Raw genomic sequence first — 7,599 nt, 5'->3', positions numbered from 1 at the left:
ACATTGGACAGTGTACCCTTTACTCACTAGCTATGTGTCTTTGGACATGTAGAAACTTTTACGTGCCTTGGTTAATTTTTAAGTGCCTCAGTTTCCTCACCCCTAAATGGGAATAAAAACAATACCTCATAGAACTGCTGAGGGAATGAAATAAGGTAAACCATCTGAGGACCTGAACACAGTGCTGGGAATGCAGGTTATTCTTCTCAGTGTCTTCTCACCATCCCTTCTCTATATTTCTGCTATGGTAGTCACCTTTCTCAGACTCTTATTGTGCTCACAGTATCAAAAGACCCTTTTAACTCATGTCACTCCCTCTAGTAACATCAATCACCAACCATTCCAGCAAAATATAACGAATAAGTGTTTCTAAAATGCAATTCTTAGTATATTACTTCTCTAATATCAAAATCTCTTATAAATCCCTATGACCTTCAATAGAATATACGGGCTAACTTTTTTTGTCAAAAAGGACCTTTATTACTTTTATAACAGTCTCTTATGTTCTTAGCTTTCTTGCCTTTAGAGCAGGTGCTTTCTGGGCTGGAGCTTTCAGACCCTTCTGAGCTTTTGGAGGTGCTGCCTTCTGGCCTGCAGCTTTCCAGGCAAGAATCTTCGGGGCTGGAGCCTTCTTGCCTGTAGCCATCATCTTTTTGCTGGAACTTTTGCAGCAGCTACTGCAGCTGCACCTTTAGCAGCAGTCGTTTTTTTGGGAGAAGCTTTCAGGAGAGTTTCTTTTTGACGCTTCCTAACTTCAAGCTTGATTATTCGATTCCTCATTTACTTTGCCTTCATGACTTTGTAACAATCAAAATCTGTCATCTTGGCTTTCTTTTCTCTGGTTTCAATCTTCTTGGGCCATCTTGTGGCTGCCCATTTTGTCTTGGTATCTGCCTTCTGCCAGGCTGGTTGAACATACTTCTGATGAACATACTTCCCGCACACTGTGTGGGAACTTGAGGATGAAGTCAGTGAGCTGCATGCATTTGAAAGGCATACTCTGTCTCCCTGAGTGCAAGGTCCATCAACCACAGCCCTCTTCTGATCAATAACATCTACAAAGGCAACTAGCTTCCTGGTATGAGGCCCAAAGGAGATGTAGGCCACTCAGCTAACCTCCACGAAGCACCTGAACATCATGTTGGCAGTATTCGGTGAGGAGAAGCCAGGCTAACTTTTAAGATCCTTTATAATCCAACCCCAAGATGGTGTTTTATGCTCTCTTTCACTGCTCCCAGATACAACTTACTGTGTCGACCAGATGAGGCAACTTGTCCTCCCTCAGACCACCATGCATATCTCCACTTCACTCTTGGCTAACAGTATGCTCACCTACAATGCTCAATTTCATTACTCTTACTTTATCATATGCATCTTTTGAGGTCTATCCCAAGATATCTCATTCAAGAAGCCATCCCCTCAGAGCTATTGAAGAGAAGAATAAGACATTTAACAATCACATGTGCTTCATTACTACTACATTTTTCACGTGTATATTTCTTGATTGCCCTCCAAGAACAAAAGTGCCTTGAAGAATTGCTTTTGTGTCTCCCCAGCAGTGACTAGCATGGTGCATGCATAAATTAGGGACTCATTACATGTGTAATAAAGAAATACCATAAAACATGAACACAGATTCTATGCAACTTGAACACTGGGATCTTTGAAAATCTCTGCCAGTTAAACCACTAAAGGTATTTGAAATACCTATCTCAAAATAACTGTATTTTGAATAAACACCATGGAAGGAAAATCTAGGCAAATATTTATTGATTACCAAACTAATGTATGCCTTAAAACCAAAATCCTCAATAATTCTCCACTAACCTTCTGGATCCTACTAGAGAAACTTCCCCAAGCATGATTTAAACTTGGCCTTCAACTGCTTTTAGCTTGTACTTATTTACAGGCTAAACTACATCTATATCTGCCCCTGAACTTCACTTTCCTTACCCTCTTGACTTTCTCATCCTGAACTTCTCTACCTTTGGCTCCCATCACACTCACAGTCACCCCCACTTTGGAAAACTTTCTCAGCTATCTTAATTCTTACCCTTTGAAGCCTCTATAAAATCCCAATCCCCAACTATTTTCTCTCTATCCAATGAGAAGACCCTTTTATACTTCCCTTAGTCAACAGATAGTTGAGAAAATGGAAAGATGAAGGTCATCAGAGAAAATGTCTTGAAATTTCACTTGGGTCCGAGCTTTAGTAGTAGTTTCTGGCATAAAAGAGAGATCTTTGATCTCAGGGACAGTGGTCTACAAAATAACTCACCAGATAGCTTTTCATAATTTGGACTCCCTTTTCAGACATTCTCTAGGGCTTTAGTTCTCAAACTTTAGAGAGCATTGAAATCATTGGGAGGGCTTGGTGAGATGCCCGTTCTGGAGAATCTAAGTCCTTTGTCTGGGGCCACCCAGAATCCTGCATTCTCATGAGCATCCATCTCTTTCTCTCTCAACATTGAGAGAGAAACACTAAGAATGTCTCCTCTTCTTCTCTAAGCCAGCCTTCTGTTACCTCTCTGTATGCCAAGAGAATAAGAATAATGAATTGCAGCAAAAGACTTACATCTCCCAATGAGAGACTTAGGTGAAGAAGCTGGGGCAGCACAAGGTAATCAGAGACACAAGGCCAAGACTGAAAGGCTTACAGTAATGAGTAGTCAAAGCAAAGGGCAAATCACAGTCCCAAGAGCTAGGGAATTTGGTACAAGCAGGGGGCAGGGGAAGATAAAAGAATTGCTACTATACAAGCTTATTCTGTGTGGAGCTTCACATTTAATTGCAAAACGCCAATTTTTAGAGAAGAAACTCATGAAGTATCTAAGCTGATTCAGATCTAGTAATACTGTCCAAGACTCATCTAATCAGGTCATTTCCTGAGATCAAAAAAAGAAGAGAAAGAAGGGTAATTTTCCAGGCTTGGCTGGGTCCTACCATAGGAAGCAGGAGGGCAGAGTATTTGTAAGAAATTAGAGGCATTAGTAGATGAGATAGGATTCTAATTATAATAACTAGAGTGGACACACATGTTTGGGTAGACCCTAGACAGTCCATGCTTATATCTCTTTTCCGAGCATAGTTATTAATATCACCCCTTTTCCTTCCCAAGAGTCCCGGTGTAGCAATTAATTATATAATCACCTTAATAATAGGTAACAAGCATATGCTAGGCATTGAGCTAAATGCTCTACTTATATCACTTAAGCCCTAAACACTATATGGAAACAGGATTAATACTATTACGACACCCATCATTGAGCTGAGGAATGTTGGCAGCTGTTGGAAGTTAAATTTCTTGCCTATGATCACATAGTAAATGACAAGATTTGAACTCATGTATGCAGAGGCAGTTCTCTTAACCCAGGATTGATAAACTGCAGCCCACAGACCAAATCCAGACCACTATCAACTCTGGTAAGAAGGGTTTTATTTGAAAACAGCAACCCCATTTATTGGCATATTATCTATGGCTGTTTTCACACTAAAAAGGCAGAATTGCATAGCTGCAACAGAGATCTGGGATTACAAAACTGAAAATATTTACTATCTGGCCCTTTACAGCAAACATTTGTTGATCTAGATTTTTTCTGACACCCCGGGAAAAGCATACAAAGCACATATTCACAAACCGAGATCTTCCACCAGGGATGGCCCAAAGTCAAGGAAAACATGACATGATAGTAGAATAATTTTTCCAGTTAAATATTCCAGGGTTTGGGGAGTTGCTGGGGGGGTTGTTTTGTTTTGTTGTTTTGAGTTTTTTTACCCTAAAGCTTATAATACATTGAGCTATCAATGGTTGCAATAAACACAGAATTCTTATGTAATAAAAAAATTAGCCAGAAAGTAAAAGAGTATTCCCAAAAGCCTACAATAATGGAGCGAGTACATCAAAGGGACATAGAAACCAATGGAAACAGCTCCCAATGACCAAAGCATGAATAATCTGAGCAACAAAATATTATAACCCAAAGTATAAGTATCTATAAGTCCAAAGTGATATAAATTGATTAGATAGATAGATAGATTCCAAAAATGTATGTAGCTACTCTGTCCTAAAGGATGATATGTATAACTCCCCATTCCTTAAGTGTAGACTACACAGTGACTTCCTCCCACAGAATAACTTGTCAGTGGAGTAGCCTGACAAACACAACCTTAACTAGGTGGTTAATTTCACCAGTGATAAGTCATGTGGACAGTAGATACCTTTGATGTGATATGTTGAGAATGGTGCTATACCTATGTGGTCATCCTCCCCAAGATCTACAACCCCAATCTAATGAGAAAAACATCAAACAAATCCCAACTGACAGGCATCCTACAAAATACCCAACCAGTCCCCTTCAAGGTCATCAAAAATAAGAAAAATCTAAGAAACCATCCCAGCCAAGGGATGGAAAGAGGAGACATGACAACTAAATGTAACATGGTTCCTAGATGGGATCTTGGGACAGAAAAAAAGACATTAGGTAAAAACTAAAGAAATCTGGATAAAGTTATGGGCTTTAGTTAATAATACTTACCAGTATTCATTAATTGTGACGAATGTACCACACTAATATAAGAGATGAAAGCAGGAGGAACTGGTGTGGGGTATATGGGAACTCTCTGGACTTCCTGCATTTTTTTAATAAACCTAAATCTATTCTAAAACTAAGTTTTTTAAAAAAATAAGAAGACATATTTAAACTCACAGGAGGCTCTAATTAGGAAGAGGTTTCCTTTCCCATGCAGTTTTATACTATAATTCTGTCTGGAAGGTACAAAACATAAATTTTAAAATTATTGCCACATAAATAATTCAGTTTGTGATTAGTACCAAAACAGAATAAATTAAACCTGGTAGAGGTTACCAAGTTACTCTGAGCAAAATTCTGTATGAGAAAACAACACTTGAGATAAAGGTAACATTATCTAATAAAATCCTAGAAAATATAACTCAGATATCAACAATATAGACAACCCTGTCTACTTTGCTTGGTTTTTGATGAATACAAATAGTGCTAATGTCACCCATTGTTCTTTGAAAACTGATCCTCCTCCTTGGAGAAGAAAATTCCACAGGAAAAAAAATACATCAAGCTTCAAGCCTACATACCGTACATAGTACAGTCCTCTCGAGCGAATGTCCACAGATTTCTCTACAGATTGCTGGCAAGGGGCATATGACTTGTTATTTTAAGAATAGTCCAAGTTTTCATACCTTTCTCTTCTCATCTTTCATTATTTAATTGTACTAAAGTGTTTGTGTAATTATTTATTGAAAGCCAATCTCCCATATTAAACCAGAAAGCCTTGTGAGAACCATGTCTATTTTGTTCACTGCTATATTCCTAGGATACCATGTATCCCGGTCCTGGCAAATAGTAGGTGCTCAGTAAATATTTGTTGACTGAATGAAAGAGTTTATCGATCATAGTTTAACAGAGTTTAGCTCAAGTCTACAGATAACCCCAGATAATTTCAAAGCCATGGACTTCTCCCAGCAATTCATTTAAAGTATCTGCTATGAGTGACATCAGAATCTTGTCTTTGGCTCATTAGCTTTATTTGTGCTAAGTCAGTGTTATAGGTTCAAACAACTTAGTAATGAAAGATAGAAGCGATTAGCATTATCTTCATGTTCAAAGTGTCAGAGAAAAATATAGAAAGCAAAGAGTTGTATATGAGCTTTCAATTGCATTATGGATTTCTATTAACAACATTACTTGTCCAGAGGCTAATTTTTCCTGGGTCTGGGCTAGTTTTTTAGGCTATGCTACTGCAAGTCTATATTAATTCACATAGCTGTCTAAACCATGATCTTATGTTTTAAATATCCACTCTCCATGTAATGGTCTCCAACCAAGAAATGTTTGTAATTTATAGAAAACTTAGATTCAGTATGTTGTCACGGAAAGAGCCTTGGAAGATTTAATTCCAGTATTGGCTGAATCCCTTGACCATTCATCAGCTAATTTTTTCTGAATACCTTTAATAGACACTATTCTAGGCACACAGTACCGTTATAGGTAAGTCATTTAAGAAATCTAAACCTCATCTCCAAATTTAGATGGAAAGATTAGGTCAAATATAGAGTAAACATGTGAAACCACTATCCTACCTGCTCAAAATTCCATAAAATAACACAAAAGTTACTGAAAAACAAAGTATCTGTAGCATCATTTGTTGCTTTGGGTACTATTTGCTGGACAAGAAATTCTGCATTTAAGCTTTCGATGGGCCAGAAATTCCAGGTCTTCCTAAATATAGAAAGCACATAGGTTCAAATCTAAAGAAATTCAGATCCAGAGAAAACCCACAGACAACAATGTGATGTGCAATAAGACTGACAAGGATGTATATGTGGTTCAGAGGAAGTCAAAATCCAGAGGTAATTAATACAAGAAACTGTTCACAGAAGAGGGTTAAGTGAGAAAAAAAAGGAATCAGAGCAGTTAACAGATACTCTCATATTTTAGTCTGTATATTTATGTATTTAACTTGAGTACTAGGAGAATATATTTAAGAGTTCTTTTTGTATGTGAATAATACAGAAATGAACATATTAATAGAATCGAATAATGACTCATTGCAGCTCTATCTTTCTCTTCTAAAGGTAGAATAACAAGAAAAGTAGAAGCAAATTTCCCAGCACTACTCAATCCATCACCTAGAAAAGAGGCAGCAGATGAGTGACAGTATTCAGGAAGGTTATAAAATACCACACTTCATAATCAGCATAAGAGACTCTCAGTTCCCCAGATTCAACATACATCTCTGTTGTTGCTTCTTTACAAGTAAAGATCCCTTTTACAATTTAGGAAGAATGACATGCAGACTTGCCTCTCAGATTTGCTCTGAGTTTAATTAATATCAGTAGAGGTCATAAGACTTTTCCAAGGAGAGAATTGGTACAGGGCAAAGCGTGAAAACATATCTTGGTCCTCCTCCCATTTCAGAGCACTGCTTTCCAAAGGCTGACTACACGTGGCTCAGAAAAGCCTCATTCCAATTAAACTCTTTCTCTGATTATAGGTCATCCCGATCTGTGGCTCTCAGACACACCAGAAAAAGAGAGCTAGAATATGGTTAAAACAAATTAAAACTACAGAGAAGGCAGGTGGCAGAGTTATTACCCCCGAAGTATGAATTTATCTGTTGAATATCAAAAGGTCACTTTTCCTAATCTAAGTTCAGTAGAGCATTATAGAATTCCATCCACTACTGAACCATTTGAAATTCACAACCTAAAACAGGTTGTAATAAAGCTGAGAATAAACTGTCTCCTGAATGTCTTTCGTTTTCTGTTAAAGGGTAAGAAAATCAAGAGTTAAGGTTGGGACAATTGGTACCTTGTCTTTTTTCCCTTTGTATCATGGCTGTAGCTATATTTCAACAATATGGCAAGTCTCGTGGGAAATCAAAACTAAAAGGCAGAATTATGAATATAAAACATGTCTCTGTGTGACAGAGATAGACCAGGGAGACAGTCAGGGAATGAGGTGGAAGTGTTAGTGTCTGAGAGACAGGACGGTGGAAGTTGAAAATGTAGGAAAGGCAAAGAAAGGGGCCTGAAAGGGGCAAAAAAATAAAATAAATAGACAA

The 7,599-nt window shown here is 37.8% G+C and overlaps 1 pseudogene; it reads right to left on the bottom strand.

Annotated features, from left to right (window-relative positions):
- Window positions 1–499: 499 nt before the first annotated feature.
- On the bottom strand, window positions 500–1,140 carry LOC102889834 (annotated as a pseudogene).
- Between the last annotated feature and the right edge of the window lie 6,459 nt (window positions 1,141–7,599).

The sequence above is a fragment of the Pteropus alecto genome, unplaced genomic scaffold, assembly GCF_000325575.1.
Source record: "Pteropus alecto unplaced genomic scaffold, ASM32557v1 scaffold75, whole genome shotgun sequence".
Taxonomy (NCBI): Eukaryota; Metazoa; Chordata; class Mammalia; order Chiroptera; family Pteropodidae; genus Pteropus; species Pteropus alecto.
Note: the sequence above shows the minus strand (reverse complement) of the source record. Positions and strands in the feature narration are given on the sequence as shown.